Here is a 17,265-nt window from a genome sequence, read left to right as displayed (position 1 = left end):
TGGTAGGAGCCATATGGCATTCTTTATTGTTTTGATCACTAGTTTGTTTAGGAGTCAGGTTTATAAAGTCATATTAAGAAATGCTTTAAATTCTAAAAATAAATGACTGAATATGAGAAAATGAACAGAGCAGTACTTTTACTGAAAAAATAAATCTACCAAAACCCTGAAACTATGGGGCTTGCCTTCTACTGACAAAAAACCTGTGCCTGTCAGGGATTGAATGTGCAACAAACTAGACAGATGGAAAAACCAATATCCTTCTCAGTGATAAGAGACTAATTATCTACTGGTTTTTTAACCTTTGCCTTCAAATACTGTATCTTTACTTCGAAAGAAAAAATTTCTAATGCACAAGAAACAATAGGAGGACAGAAGACAAGCACAACTAGCAAGTTTAAAATGAACAACGGAGAACAGGAATAAGGAAGAAAGGTTAAGAGAGTTAACAGATGGATTTCAGAGTGAATATAAATTTTAACTCACTTGAAGAGAACACAATGTTCTGGTAGAGGCCTGTTGAATGTAATCAACTCAGCCAGGACAGATGAGAGAGAGGTTGCAGAGTGGTACCATCACTCTAAGAACAGGAGTAACGGATTGGAGTTATTTCCTCCAAACTTAGGGCTCAGAAACACACAGGAAAGCACTAAGATGTAAATTAGAAAGAACCTCTGCAAGAATCCTGAGAAAGCCCTGCAAAGGCAAAGGAAGAGGCGTAGCAAAGGCACAGCACAGCAGCACATGCGTGTCACGAGAAAGCACAAATGAGCTTTTATCTTGACAGAGGTTGGCATTTCCAAACCACAACAGAACTCAGAACTGGGGACCAAGCCCTTGTTCCCCCACCATCCCTACAAGGCTGCAGTGGGAAGGGGCCTCACTGAGACCTGAAGTGCCCATTTCCCTCCCAGGCTCTGATCGCACTGTACCGGGCTGGAGCGCACATCCCTCGCTCACAGCTGCACGGGAAGCGCGGCCGACCCAGCTCTCTCACACTGGGGTCAGCCTGTGAGATCACTCTTTATGCACAAGGGCATGTGCTTCTCCTGGCATATAAAGGATGTTCTTGTTAACCACAAGGCTCCTCTCTCTTCCAGACTTGCACAGATAGGATTTTTTTTTCCAATGTAAGTAGAGGTCATTATTTTTTCTGAGTTTTCTGATAGAGATTTCTGCCACCTGCTTTAATATCTATTTCTCCAGCAAGTCAAAATTCACTCTCAAGCCCTTATATCTAGAACATGTGTTTTATCCAGTCATCTCCTGCAAAGAGATACAGCAACTTCCCTACAGACTTGCACCTTTGAGCAGCTATCTTGGGAATGGAGGAAAAACCATTTATCCCAAGAAATTCAGTGATGACAGTGGAGCAACCATTTTAACGACTGTAATGAGCCTCTTTGGCAGGTAGGTAGGAAAAGAGCTATTCTACATTTAGTTAAGTATTATCTTCTTGGCATTCTTGCTTTCATTTCTTAAATCGATCCTCATTTAGTCTGTCTATTCTAATAATTAACAGGATTTCAAGATAAGAAAGGATAAAAAGCTAATCTACACTCAAGACAACCTGACATTACAAGAATAAAAACAAAGAAAACAAAAGAAACAAAAAGTAATACACTATACTAAAAACTCAGCTCTTCCCTTGGAGTCACTCTTCCCAAAGCTTTGGAGAAAAAAAAACTCTGCTTCAAACTGTATCTTGAATTAATAACAACAAAAAAAAAAGTCAATCAAGAGATCAGACTGCAGTAGCAAATCCCTAAAATCTCTCAGGGAAAATGCCATGGTACTTACAGAACCAGGCATTGAAACTTCATTTGCAGACCAACAGAAAGTTAGATTTGAGTTGAAAGTGTACTTTTGTTCTAAAATAAAGTTTAATTCAGCATAAATATTCCATTCAGTAGGCTTTGAGAATTAAAGTATAATTAAGACTCACAAAGCAGAGACTTAAAATCCAGGTTTGGATGTAAGTGAATGTTAAAGGATAAAACACCAAAAACCCCGTGACAGTTCATGAGAAGACAGTGCAAATGACTAAGAGAGGCTTAACCCATTAAATACTCAAAATGACTCATTGTATAAGATTTATATTTATACAGTCTCAGAAAACATACCCAGAATAGGAATAATCAATTAATCTCTCAACATGCAGCTGTAGGAACAGAGCAGGCCAGCTTGCTGTTTGCATTGTGCAGATAAATCAAAGCCAGCCAGAACGGCATTGCATTTTAGTTGACCCCTTTCCAGCCTTTTACTGACTAGAAAAATCACTTTGTAGCAAATACATTAAAGTCCATAGGAAGTTTTCATACACTTTAAAATCCCTTAATAAAAACCACCTTTCTTCCAAACGCTTTTAAGTCACAATGCATTGTTTGATTGAGAACAGGTCTGCTAGAGGAGGAGATTTGAAAACTATAGGAAGGCTCAGCTCACTTATCCCCCAGCTGGTGAAACTGCCCTGAGTGCATCCATCACACAGCTCATGCACACCACCTCCTCCTCAGCCCTCCCATCCCATAGATCCAAACTACAAAACTTTTGGGTCAAAGACTTTCTCCTTCAGTATTTGTGCAAGCCCCACATCCAGCAGGTCTACAAGGCACTGCTGCAACAGCTATAAATAATAGACCATGTTTTCCATTCTCAAGCAAGTTTCACCCCTAAGGAGCAGCTTAGTGCTGTCATCTGCATCAATGCCAAAAAGGAGGAGGACATTATGCAAACAACTTACGTCATGACAGAGAGGTACCGAGACTTCATTCACTCTTGCCTCACCAAGTGTTCCCAAGCCTCTCCCAGATAAGCCAACCTCCAGGCGGAGCCCTTGGATGGGCTGTTCCCTGCCAAGCCATCCAGAACAACTCCCACAGGTTGACCCACCTGCCCCACATCATCCTCTGCTCTCTAAAGCTAAGCAGTTCCTCCTGTGAGGCCCCAGCATGAACACCTGACTCTGAATTTATAAAATCAGAAATAAGTCACATTGAGTAAATTAACTTGGTTTCAACTTTAAAGCAACACACAAGTGTTGAAACATTAACCAATATAATTAGTGTTTCCATGAAAGTGAAACCACCTTGTTCTACAGTACTCTTAATACTTAAAATTGCCTTTTTTTTTCTTCCTGACATGTACTTACCTAATGTGTTGGGCTATAGCTTTTTCTGCTTCTCCAATATGCATATAAAAACTCCACACTCTGACACATTTAGTCAATTAGATAAGAAGATAACCGTACGTCTGAAATATGTCAAGATCAGGTTTATAATAGGTTTAATGCACTTAAGATAGGTCTGAAATTGCTACAATAGTGCTAATATTAATATTAAAGTAAAGAACACTATGAATCCTCATCTATTAAAGAAAAAACATTAAACCCACATCTTAGGACTCCTACTTTTCAGTCTTGTTTTCCATTTAATATTTGCACATTAATAAGTCCAAGTCGACTCTATTTGTTAAAGAGCTTGTTTTTAGTATCAGCCTCCAGTTTTTTTAGCCAGTTTTCCATTTATCAACTGCCTCCAAGGTCTACACTTGATTAATGATGGTAATTTCCAAGTGTTCTTTCAGCTACAAAGCAGGCAAGTGCCCAGAGCACCCCAGGAGCACGCTGCTGCCAGTGCTGGGGAGGGACATGGGCTCCCAGCTGTCCCACCAAGCCTGGCAGCAGCAGCAGCCCCAGTCTGCTGCAGGACAGCAAGGCCATCCTGGCCATTCCAGCCTCTGGAACCAACTGCCACATCTGCAGATGAATCATGCCACCAGCTCACAATCTCCCACATTGCTATATAAACTCAGGCCTATTGTACTGTAGCTTAAGATGAATTTTAGGCTGCATTCAAGCTGTGCCCTAGTACCAGCTCGGTTAGTGATAAACCACAGCTTCCTCCCATTAGCTCCTCATATCCTTAGCTTCTACTCTCAAATTCTCGCTCCACCTGGTTTTTTGGGTTTTTTTAAGTCTTCTTACGATTTTTACCGGATTTATGACTGCTACCACATATACCACCCTTAAAGGGATGATTGTTTTCTCTCATTACTTGGTGAGTCTTCAGAGAATACATGAGAAAACAAAATGCATGGCACCTTTGTCCACTATTTCTACCCAACAAAACAAAAAACACACACAAAAAATAACCAAGCTAAAAAACTAGCATTCTGTAATCTCTTTCCTTACTAACTAGAAGACAACTAGATATATTACATCTTAGTAATTGTGTTTGGAGCAGTTTTTACCAAAATACTGCAGTGCTATGTTTATTCAGCTGTTCTCTTCTGCCATAGTTTACCAGTCCAAGTTTATCACTCCTTAACACTGCACTTTGCATTAACACAACATTTAAAAAGAACCTGCTGATAAAACTTTAGAGCTGCTGAAAAGACACGGATTTTAAACCCCACCTAACTTAGAACATCGCAGGCATCCGTAGCAGCTATGACACCTTCAGCACTGACTTCCTAAAGAAGTATCTGCTCCTACGCTTGTTCCAATAAACAGAGGAGCAACCGACAACCCGCTTACTAAAGCCCATGGTATTTTAAGGATGTAAGGGCTCTGGATCCGTGTGACAGCCACTCGTAACGCCACTCCTGGATGCTGGCGGCAAGGAGAAGTGCGGGGATGCCTGTGCAGGAGCTCCCGCGGGACACGGCCCGGCCAGCGGCCACCTCTGGGACTACGACTCTGTCACCGGGGAGGGCAGGGGGCATTATATGGCTCGGCCGCAGCACGTTTCAACCTAGATGCTGAGCTCCAGGAGAAGCGGAACGGCACGCCGCCGAGGTCGGCACGCAGCACAGCGGCCGTCAGCGCTGACACAACCGGCCGGTCCGGGGCGGCGCAGCTGACCGGCCCCGGCGCGGCACAAACGCCTCCGGGGAAAAGCTGCGGCGCGGGCCCACCGGCAGCATCCCGGGCGGCTGCGGGGACCAGGCCGGCCGCTCCGGCGGGTGGGCGCTGGAGCCGGCGCTGACACCGGGGGAGAACGGCCTCCCCAGCCCCATGCGCCACAGCCGGCCCGGCCGCCCCTCGGGGCCGGTCCCCGCGGAGCGCGGGCAGCGGAGGCGGCGGAGCCCCGCCGGGCGGCCCCGGCTGCCGGCCCGGCCCCCCGCGCACCGCGGGGCCGCGCTGACTCACCTCGCCCGGGGGCGGCTCCGGGGGGGCGCTCGGCCGGGCGCATCGCAGCCCCTTCGCTGCCGCCGCGGCTGCTGCGGGCGGCGGCTCCGCGCACCTCCCGCCCCCCCGGCCGGGCCGCGCCGCCGCCGCCGCCGCGCAGGGGCGCTGCGGGGAGGGACGGAGCCGCCCCCCGCCCCGCCGCGGGGGGGCCGCGCACCCGCCGGCAACGCCTCCGCGCGCCCCGGCCCGGGCCGCTGGTGAGCTGCGCGCTCCTGGGCTGGGACACGGCCTTAAAACACACCGCTCGGGCAGCGTTCCTGCGCCCCAACAGCCCGATGACACGGCGCTGCCTGCTCCTCTCAGGTCCCAAACCCGTATTACAGCATAAAGAATTAATTACCGTAGTGCTTTCCACAGCCACTGGGTCTCGCCTCTTCGCTAACACTGTTTCTAGGCTTGCGCGCAAATAAAATTACTTCAGTGTTTAAAACAACAACAAGATAAACTTCCCCCCCGCACTAATTACTGAGGCAGAAAAAGGGAGGGAGGGTGGATAACAACTCCTGAGCAATAGCTGAGTCGTGCTGCAATATCAAAAGGTCAGCGGTGTTAAACTAAAGGGGAATAGTCACGAAGTGAAAGGCCATCCTGAGATTTGGGGTGTTTATCAGCCGTGAACCGAACAGGAGGTCCTGAAGGTGTTTGAGGATTAAGCTCAAATGATGGTGCTCTTTACACAAGAGTTCACACTGGGCCCTAGTCCAAGCAGGTCGGTAAAATGAGCAAGCTCCACTGGCCATCTCTCCCAGTGGCACAGCACGGCAGCTTCTGCCCAGGACAGTGACCTGACTGCAGACATCATTAACTGGGATACCACAGAACAAACACATTACTACTCGCATCTTACTTTGCACCTCCCTTTACTGAGGGAGGATCCCCCTTTTTTCAAAGAATAAAGCATAATTTGCATTATTTTGCCCAAGGGAAGAAATGGAGAGAAACTACAAGTTTGCATGACTGAGGCAATAAAACAGAAACAGAGGGACGACAGGCATTCGACCCATTTAATTTCTCACCGAAGTGAAAGAGACTCCAGCCAGCATGGAAGGCAATGCTCTCTCCAGATTGTTCCCCTGCCACAGTCACATACCAATGGGGCAGGGTCTCTGTGTGTGGATTCACCCGCCCTTGAGGACGGCGTCCCATTAAAATCCTGTCTACCTACAATAGAGGAGGCAGGAGACAAAGACTGAATTTCCTAGGGGAGATGACCTGGGGCAGGAGAAGGCTTGTTTGTCATCTGTCTGTGGAAGGATTTTCAGAACTCATCATCTCTGAGAATCTCCCCCACGGCTAATTAACCACAAAGAGAAACCACGTCTGAGACCAGGAGTGCAGACCTCCTGTAATCTTGCAGAATTCAGAGACAGACAATTATCAGCATATGTACTGGGTGTTTTATTACAAAACGTTACTGTAATAAGCCAGATCCAAACCAAATTATTTCATCTTGATGGAGACTATTCTGGCAAATTACTACAAAAGCTTTTAGGGAGAACATGTAATTCAAATAATTTGCAGTCATTGTTTGTCAACTAAAAAGGAAAAGTAGATTTTGTAGTCACAGACTACACTTACTGAAACCTTAAAAGCAGTTTTTCTCTAATCTGTGGCAACTGTTGCCCATCACACTAGGAATGTGACCATCTTCTGCAGCCTTGCTTGGAGCTGTGTTTTTCCTTTTCTTCCTTTCCTAGCTGTGTTTTTAAGTACTTGCATTGTGATCATCCCTCTTTCTTCTACTTGGTCTCAGAGGTGCCAGGGTCATTTCCTAAATGAAAATTTTTAAAAAATTGATTATTTAAATACTCTTTGAATAGAGGAATATGTGCTAGGACTGCACACAGCTAACCATAGTAGACTTTGCTTGAAAAGGACAAGGTGGCATCACCTGACTCCATGATTTATTCCTTAGGTTAGAAGGGAAATAAAGCAAATATGGTTTCTAGGAGCATAAATTTTCATGCTTAGAAAAACTGACTGGTTTCTTTAATATGCTGGAACTGTTCTTTGAAATCAAGAATTTCTGGTTGATACAAAATATTCTGCTGTCCTTTGGCAGCTTTTAACTCTGAGCCAACAAAACCCCCAAACAACATTTACATCAATCAGATTAGAAAGATAAATTGAAGGTGAGATTTATGCTGCTAGGACTTGCTCCAGAATACAATGAAGTCAACAGAAAAGCTTTCCTTTCCATGAGACCTTTAATATAATTTGCATAACATGAAAACTACTTTTTTAGTCAATCCTTTGCTAGGAGAGGCATTGCATTAAGGCAACTATGACACTCATTTTTTCCTCTTGGGGAAGTTCTTTATAATACAACAGTTTGCACATATCCCAGGGTAAATCTGGGAATACTTTAAGTTAGTATGAGGAACAGTGTGACTTTTCCTTACTTCTTCAAAGACTAAAAGCACTTGTGTTACTAGTTAGAGAAAAAACCCAACAGAGGAACTGATAAACAGTCACCAAGTGAATCAGCAAATGATACACAGCTGCAGCAATGTTAATGGTAACCAAGGACAAAATATTCACAGCCAGCAAGACAACCAGTGCAGTGGTCTGTCCGGTTTGGCAGGGCATTCTCTTCCTCTGAATTTTAATCTAACACTTTTAGAAGCATTACATTCATTAGCAAAGGGAGAGCAATGCACAAAACCAAAGACAGAAACTCTGTGTACTGTTACTGTCTTTACTGTGTGTGTATACACCAACTTTTTCCTACTGGATAGGCCTTTTTCTTGTTTTCCTTGAATTCAGATTTGTCATTGCATGCTGTCTGCTTATACCATAATCAACCTTTCCTCACCTCAAGACCTTTGAGCCCACTGGCAGATATTAAATTTGGTAGGCACAAATATTAAGTTCTTACAACATAGTGCAGAAAAGAAAGGCAAGACAGTGCCCTCCATGGGAGGAAATTCCAGGGCAGGAACTCCACAGAGTCCATTTGTCCAGTGAATCACTGTTTGTGCCTCAGCAGCAGTGAAGGACTTGGAGGCAGGTGAAGGAATAGGGGAGGGAGCTGGAGAAAAAGGAGAGGAAACAGGTGAGACATTTGAAGTGGTGACACAAGGGAGTGCAAGGAATTTGCATTTGTAAAAATACAAATACACCAACCTGTAGGAAATACAGCTTCATTTTGCTGTCCACAGAGTAAATGTTTGAGTTGGGCTGCTGACAACATTGATACTATTGAATAGATGCAAAAATAGGATGTCCTTGATCCTGTCATCACCCTCCAAATTAGGAAGTGTGCAAAGCCCTGCTGACCCTGTAGTGCAGGCAGGAGCTAGAGACAATTTATGCAATTTATCCACTGAACCTGCAATGAATTCTGCATTGGCCTGTCTTCACAGAGGGAAGGAAACTTAATTGGCCAGAGCTTAGACCCTCTGGGGTCCCCAGGAAAAAAAACCCAAACTTCTAAAATTTAAAAGGATAGCTCCCACATGCTCGTGCATCTTACTCTAAATAAACACTAGAAATGTTAAAATTAAAATGTAAAATGAGTGGGACAGGCAAAGCAGTTAAAAATATGACACATCCTCCTACCTCCTCTGCCCACTATGTCCTTGCACAATGAGTCCTTACTTCTACACGACTTTAGTAAAACAAATTAATGGATTTTATGCTGTGTTCTGAGCATACCAAGTACCCACTGAGCCTCATGTGTTTGATGACTACAGGTATGTGACCAAGGGACAGCTGACCACTGCTCTCTTATCCCTAGCACCTTCCTTCTATCCCCTCTGGGAGCAAATACCAGCATTCAAGAAAGAAACTCTTTACTATTATTGCCCTTTACATCCACATAAGAAATGCTTATAGGGTCAGAGATCCCTGCTTTCCTAAATTACTAGTCAATGACAATTTGAGTTCTCAGTTTTTAAAAAAATTCAATTTCTGACAATAGCTTTTAAAGGAAATACCATATCTGCTTGGCAAAATATTCCCTAAAATAAATCATAATGAGGTTCCACGTTCTACATATGGAAAGACAATTCAATAAAATTACTTTTGATTTTACACAGCACTACATATTTTTCTCCTTTAATACAAGGACTAGCTCTCACAATTTATATGGCTTAAAAAAAAAAAAAAAGGTTTTTGTTTTAATCAGATGCAAGTGCAGTCATGTAGTCTTATCTCCCTCGTTAAATAAAGATCTTCTACAATGCAGCTTTGTAAATCTAAACCAAGACAAAAAAAAAAAAGGCATTTTTGTTTAGTACCTGTAAATTCAAGTGGCACAAGCAGTGAAATTATCTTTTGTGTTGAGGAACACATTGCACCGAATTCAAACCAAGACTAACTGCTGACTTCAGAGGCCTCACATCTAACTCTCTCTAGAGCTGAATTTGCCTTGGTATAAATAAAAGCAGTAAATGTGACTTTTCTTACTGAAGAGAGTCACAGTTAGCCAAGCCATCTAGCCTCTTTTCCCAGGAAGGATACTGATGTTTTTTGTTCTGTATTTCCTCTCAGGACCTCCAACACAACTGATGGGTTGATCTCTTAATTTCTTGGTTAATAGGAGAACATCTAAGCAATATTAGTAGTTGAATTTAGTTTCTAGGTAAATTTCAAAGGGGTCCCTCCCCTCAAATTGTGAAAACAATGAGCAATTTACTGATGCCCTTCTCAAACTCTAGACACTATATCCTCACTGTAAAGAACAAAGGACCTGAGTACTTAAGTTTCAGTAAGAGGATTGCCACAGACTTCAGTTACATTAGGGCAGTATCTCTGATCAAAAGTGATTGTGAAATAAACTTTTTTGACAAATTGAAGGACTCAGCCATTGAAAATGTGCTTAGGGCAGGTAAACTATGTTGCCAGTCATGCCATGGAATAGTAATGGCAGATTTAATGTTCTCTTTTAATATTAGAGGACAAAGTTCCTTTTTTTGTTCAATTTTTGTACTCTCTTTTCTGGTTGAAAATAATAAGTATTTAATAACATCCAAGAAATATTTTAGATGTTTTCTTTTTAGGGCTATCAGTGGAATGTGGATAAAATACTTCATGTGAAGATACAAATTGTTTCAGAAATACTGCACACAGCTGTTTACTTGTTTCCTACAATATCCCAGTTAACACAAGGCATTGAAGACAGCCTATTGTAGAGTTCTCAGTGGAAAGTTTCAAACATCTGTTTATTTCAGAGTCTGAAACTGAAGATAAAAATAAGACAAATAAAATCTCAGAAGATATTAATAGTTACATACTTACCGAGCTCATTAATAAATTCATGTGATTCCTCCACTGCAATGTTTCTTTTCCAAACCTGGATACAAAGTTATTGACAGTGAAAAAAAGCCCAACATATGTTTATGGTTTAGAACACTAATTTAGGTCTGCAGTGTGTACTGACCTAAAATTCTATTACAACAACTAGGGCCAGACGTCAGGCAAAGACATTAGTGGTTTATGTTTGGCAAGGATTGAGAATGGATAGCTGATATTAAGCTAGTTGCCATGATATATCTACTGTGACACAGCCTGGTTTCAGGAAGCAGCTCCTCTTTAAGGCAGAAACGTACCTTTGAGAAAGTTTGTTCCTTCCATTTAATGTCTTATTTTTCCCACAGTTACCAAAGCATCTTTCTCAGCATTCTCTATAACAGAATTATACAGTCAAGTATAAGAAAATGGACCTCAGCTATTTGTCTATGGCTGGGGGAATAACACCACTCCCAGGTATCAGGTTTCAGTGCAGGACAGCTACTCCTTTTTCCAAAGTCTGTTTGGAAGTGTTCATAGGATCTAAATGACCCTATACAAGAATTTCTCAAGCAGAAACAAAGGGATCTTGGACTTTTTCCCAGTTCTGATTTTTTCACTGCTTTATTAGACAAGGTCAAGCTTTCAGCCATGTGCTGTGAAACCTCACTAAAGTTAAGGTATTTTGGAGGCAAAGTGGAAAAAGGGAGCAAAATTGATGAATGCTATCAATTCAGAGTACACAGCTACTGCCAGAAAAGCTGTGGTGTAAAAGTTAAACATTCTGATTTAGTGTCTCTAGAGTGTATAAAAGAGTAACTGCCTCTGGTGCTCTAGCCTTGCAGTGAGGAACAGCAAGGTGCCACCTTCTCACATCATTGAGCTGAGGGCCCAGGGACTGGGCTGGACATGGCTTGGTGCTTGGCACTGTGACCCAAAGTGCCACCTGGTTCCACTTGGCTGTTCCCCCCTGCTGCACAGAGAGCACAGCTTCCTCTGCACTGGTTAATAAAGCATTTCTAACTGAGACAGCCAGAATCTCAATCCACCTCTAAATTTTTCAGCAAAGCTTTTACAGTATTTCCATTGTCTTAGTCTCTTGCAGATTGTGATCTATTTATAACAGCTCAGCTATTTCTAAACCTCAAGCAGACAGAAAACTGATGCGTCATTGCAAGGATATGCCTTTGAAATGGCTGGGTGGGAAAAGAAAAAAAAAAATCCAAAACACAGGAAGGTGACAACAGTAGAAAAAATAGTCTTTGTCTATGTAACACTATTAACATTCCTTACCCTTTTTCTGTCACATCTCCTGACTTCCTAAATCAGCCCATCAACTATGAATTCTAAATACCCATCCTTTCTAAAGTCATTTACTAATTCCTTTTCTTCTTTCCCTTCTTTTCCCCTATAAATAGCTCTATAAATAGTTGAGTAAAGGCCTGTAGCCTGCAGTTGGATGATTTTATCTGCTTTTAGAAGGTACAACCTAGCTCCCTGAGGATTTCTTGTACTGCTACAGCATGTTGTTAACTGTTTGTTACCAGAAGGTTCAAAACTGTCAAAGCACCCATGAGGAAAAAAAAATTATATGTGCAAAACCAATTGCAAAGTAAAGAATAATTCTATTTTAGCAAAATAGATGGTTTTATTTTTTTCACACGTATAGAAATTCAGACATGGATTTTGTAAGATTTACAGAAAAAGAAAAAATCAAGATGTTCTCCTTCTTTCAAAAAGAGCATGTTAGTGTTAGAAAAGTTCCAGGAAGGAGGCTCAGAAATTTGGACTGACTTCTCTGCCTGAAACAGCTGAGTAGTCTAGTATTGACCAGTCAGATAAAGAGGCTAATTAGCAGGGATGCAGCAGATCTAAAAAGTCCTGAATTGGAAAAAGTAAATTAATTTACTCTTTCTTCTCCTACAGGAAAACAAAACATCAAATGAAGCTACGAGGAGACCTGTCCAAAACTTGCAAAGATACTGTGGATGCTACAGTTTTGTCAAGTGCCAGCAAAGGAAAAGCACAGAAGATAAATGCCCAGGTTACTGGGGTTTCCAAGACCTATAATCTTCTGGGGAACAAATAAAAGATACTAGAATAACAATAAATTAATAGTTCTCAAAAATGTTGTGTAATTTATTTCCCCTTCAGTTTTTCAAAATATCTTACATTCTTATAATTAAATGTTTCAAGGTTTTGCAGCTCCCCTTTGGGCCACAGGTGATTTCATGAGTTCTGCAGTTCCTTCAGCTACCATGTAGTAAGTGTCACTAACCCTCATATTTTGCTTTAAAAATAGTTTAAAGATGTACTGAGTTGGGAAAGAACTTTTCCTATTACAGAATGGCAGAGCCATTCTAATTTATTTAAAGCCACAGCACTTCCTACCTGAGTGACAGAAGGAGAAGCCAGAGCAAGCCATCAGCAACTGGCCCCTCCTTGTCATCAGCTGTATCTAAGTCAGAAATGCTGTAGTCAAAATTTCCTCATGTCTTCCTTGGCTACTGATAGCAGGAACAGCAGGGAATGTCAAAGAAAGCCTAAGGTCTCAGTTTGTAGCATGTGAGCTGAGTAACATAACCACAGAGAGTGCAAATGCCATCAGCTCTGAACTGTAGGTGGGTTTTGTCATTCAGGTTGAAGTGGAATAAAAAAGTTAAACAATTAAACTTAACACTATGGAGTACAGTTGTGAATCAGCCCTCCTGATGCCTAAAAACCCTTCAGACAGCACTCTCACAAGTAAGACTTATAATTTTGAAAATTCTCCAGTAAACTGTGTTATTTATAATTTTCATTGGCAAAAATGAAAATGTGGATAGACACAAATGCACATGACACATAGGTTGTCTGTCTACCTCGTATGTCTCACTTTCAAAATTAGTAATTTAAGCATAAACTAGCATTCCAAATAGTAATTACTGGAAAATAATTTCAAAGACTTCAAACTGCAATATATTTTAAATTTTGGTCCAACAGCACCAAATTTTAAGTCAATGAAGTATCACTAAAATAGAATGCAGTAATTAGTTTACAAAATCTGTCTTACTCATCTTTAAATCTATGAGTGAAACAAAACTGGTAAACCTTTGGACTTGAGCAGGGTGGGGGGGTGATCCTGCAACAACAGTGGCTGAACAAATATACACAGTTTATACAGAAAAGATTCAAGAGGAGGAAGTGGATATTGGAAGGTTGGTTACTAATTAACCCAGGCCTATCCGGGAAAGGGAGACAGAAAGTGAACTAAAAGTTCAATTTAGCTATCTACTGAGCTAAAACTCTTTAGAAACACATCTGAACTATGGTTTATTTTTGAGATAAGTATCCAGTACTCACATTCTATGTATTAGAAAGGTCTGAAATATTATAACAGATCTACAAAGAGTTCCTTTCCTTGAACAGGAAAAGTGAAGGTTACACAGTAGAGGTCACTGCAGTCAAGTTTCCGGGTGTTGAAGTCACGTCTTGAAGGGAGAATGTTTTCCTGCACCTTCCAGAATTAGCACACATATTCCTGAGAGAACTGCTCTGGTTGTTACTCTGCAGTGACAAAGTCACAACCCGTTGTTGCAGTCATTCTGTGGTGAGTAATTATGGTACCTACAAGCACTATGACTGATTACTGTGAATAACTAACAAAAGCAAATGAGTTCCTGGGAAACAGATAGATGACTGCAAATACCCCACAACCACCTGAAATGACATACTGGAGAACATGATGAAGTTTGGGGCTTTTTACTTCTGTAAATATAAATACTAAACTGTTTTTTTTACTTAAAAAGAAGGTGGGAAATTCTTAGGTGGGAAATTTCCTGAGAAGAAAAGATAAATTGAGAGACTCCTGGGGAAAGGAGTGTGGCTGAGTGAGAACATTTTAGTAGATGGAGGATTTGTTTGTCCTGTGCTGAAAAAATAGGCTCATTTCCTTCTGCAGAACTGGGTAACAGCTGACAGGTGGTAGAGTTACAGGCTCACATGTGAAGCCATGGTCAAATTATCTGCTTGGAAAGAAAAAGCATAGATCCCTTGTAACATAGACCCTTTTAAATATCAGCTTGAAGAAAACTGTTCTGTGAACTCTTACAAGATAGAAGTTTTCAACTAGAAAATATACTCCATGTGTTCATTTGAAAAGCAACACAGAAATTCAAAGCATCTAAACCTTCTTCCTCTGGATCCCATAATCATTGTGCCATGTGGCTTTTTAGTAAAAAGTAATTGTCTGCTTCTTCAGACTATATGAAATATGCTGAAAATTCTATGTTGCTCTTGTAATTGAGGTGACAGACAGCTGTACCTGCAAGATTCAGCTGTCTCTTACTAGGAAGGCAACTGATCAATGGTGAACATTCCAAAAGGCTCACAAAAGCTGTGGATGCTAGTAGTGACACAGAAAAGGAAATGAACAGATCAAATGTGTTTCATGATTCTCCTGCTCAGTCATGGGGAAAAAAAATTCCATTAACATTTCAGATTGAAAATGGATAAATGGATTTCTCTCTCTCTCTCTCTCTTTTATTTTACATAAAGTCTCTGCTTTCTTACAAAATCATTTAAATTTAGCATAGAACAAACAAAAGATGTTTTGTCTTAGTTCTGGACTTTAGCCAAGACTTTCTCTTATTTTTTAGGCTACAAATGCCAATAGAATCACTTTTCAAAGGTTTTAAATTTACAGAATAGTGTCTCAGACTAATTCTACGTGGTGCAACATCTCCTAGGCAGAAGCACAGCCTTTAATTACATGCTTTAATTTCTTGGCAGGTCCCAGACTGAAACCCTGCTGTTAACTCCTGCAGCTAACTGTACAATAAAGTACCTTCTCACTCCCAGAGCCTGAAGAAGTGCTCTTAGCAACAGCTCTATAAGGGAGTGCCTGCATTTTTCTTGGCAGACAGAGGTGTGTCAAAGTATGACTCAATCACCTTGAGTTCCATGTGATTTCTGAAGTAATTATATATATTCCCATCCAGAGCTGTTAGCAGCGTGAGCCCCTGTCCCAGCCTGCTATTGCAGAGACACAGAGGGTGATGGAGTGTCTGGTCTGGACAGGAGAACCAGTGGCACCATGAAATCTGTGGAGCAGATGCAAGACTGAGATTAGAGAGAGGAGCTAATGAGACTAGAAAACATGTATTTCCTTTGGAACAATTCAAATCTATGTTGTGGCCTGCCACAGCTGCCACTGCCTTTCTTCACTGAGCACTATATCCCTAGGGAAGTATATCCACTCAATAAGTGCTCAAGGAACCAAGTACTCTGTCCCTGTCACTGCAAGTTTGTTTATGATCAAGGGTGAAAAAAAAAAAGTAAAAAGAAAACAAACACTTCTCCTTCTGACTTACTACACATCCTTCTGCCAGGTTAATCATTATATACAGAGCTGATAAATTGAGTTGCATTGAAATTCATTATTACCCCATACTGGATGCTAATAATTCATACTTTGAACAGAATATATCTGCAGCAGTGAGTGATAGACTCTTATTTAATAGCTTAATGGCCTTTGTTTATTCTACTGACCTATTTTTCCCTAATTTCTAAGTTCTCCCCTCTGCTCTGCTGTCCTTTGCATCTTTGTGGCATTAAGATATCTTTCCCTAGGAAATGTTCAAGTGATTATTTTATGAACAGTTTTCACTATACTCCAGGATGAAATAAAACAGAAAGAAATTTCAAAAGAATATTTTTAATAATGACTTTTAAAACAAAATGTTTGTCTTTTGAAGTGAAAATAATATTTGTGTGAGGTGCCCAACTAGAAACACAGGAAGGTTTGAATACACCACATCCATTTAATAAGATACTGTCAGACTGTCAGCCAAACTGCTGAAGAGCCTCACTTTAATTTAGAGGAACAAATTCTTGAAATAAACATCTGAGGTGCTCAGTTCCCTGGTCTGCCAGAAAGCTACTAATTAGCAGCAAATGCTTTTGTGCTTAATTCACTATGATTCTGATGGAGACAAAATAGGTAACTAGTCATTCACTATGACCCCTGAGAAGGAAGCAGATGGTTCAAGACCAAAGTGTGTGGCATTCCAGCTGAACAACAGACAAAACAGGGAGGCCAAGAGGAATCTTACACACAGGACTGAGCTCCCAAAATAGATTTTTAATGATTCTAAATGTTCGTGAGATTTTTCTTATTTTTTTTTTAACTGCTTCTTAAATAATATAATTCTACCACAACAGATAGATCATAGAAGAAAAACTTCAGGCTAATGGTAGTTGGCAAGATAAGCATATAATCTGCATTTAAAATCTGATGTACATTCATTGATATAAAAGGTATGAAAAGCACTACCTCCATATTTAACTGAACCAATGCTAAATATGAGGTAGATTTACAAGCAGGCCAATAGTGCTTCAGAATGCTACTGACAAAGGAATTGCTGCTATGTTTTAAAGAAAATCAGTCAAGTGACATGAACTTAGTATTTGGAATATTGTTCCTCCTCAGGCTGGGTATGTCATTCCAGTAGATTATAATTATTAACTACATAAGATTCAGTGGAAGGTTAGAGGGCTATATTTAAAATATTATTCACCATTCATAAATAAGACTTTTAAAACACCAGGATAATTAGTTCAATTAAGGTTACATCTCCACTGATAGGGCTCTACCTCTTGCTAGCACAAGTCCATCAGCTGATCTGTCTGTTGTGTCACATGAAATTGTGTTAATTAGGTTTATTCATAACTTCATTTGTTTCTGAGCATAAAAATTATGCCTACATTTGTCTTCCATCTCTAAGATAAAATTTCCAGAGCTGCAGGAGACAGGCTGTGAAGGAAGGCACTGAAGTCAGTGAGGCCACTTTTACTCTTTAGGA

General features: G+C 41.0%; 1 protein-coding gene across 5 annotated transcripts in view; it reads right to left on the bottom strand.

Annotated features, from left to right (window-relative positions):
* MFSD6 (major facilitator superfamily domain containing 6) overlaps positions 1 to 17,265 on the bottom strand; it is a 44,829-nt gene that overhangs the window by 22,347 nt on the left and 5,217 nt on the right. For 2 of the 5 annotated variants that reach the window (XM_079311770.1, XM_079311769.1), the window contains 2 exons: positions 10,433 to 10,487; positions 6,770 to 6,962 (listed from right to left, as the gene is read on the bottom strand). The gene's annotated coding sequence lies outside the window, so the exon portion shown is untranslated. Of the gene's footprint in view, positions 1 to 486; positions 581 to 5,152; positions 5,332 to 6,769; positions 6,963 to 10,432; positions 10,488 to 13,765; positions 13,784 to 17,265 lie in introns of those variants that run through there. The other 3 variants (XM_079311768.1, XM_079311767.1, XM_079311766.1) reach the window with 3 other exon arrangements.

The sequence above is a fragment of the Erithacus rubecula genome (genome assembly GCF_903797595.1).
Source record: "Erithacus rubecula genome assembly, chromosome: 8".
In the NCBI taxonomy this organism is placed as follows: domain Eukaryota; kingdom Metazoa; phylum Chordata; class Aves; order Passeriformes; family Muscicapidae; genus Erithacus; species Erithacus rubecula.
Note: the sequence above shows the minus strand (reverse complement) of the source record. Positions and strands in the feature narration are given on the sequence as shown.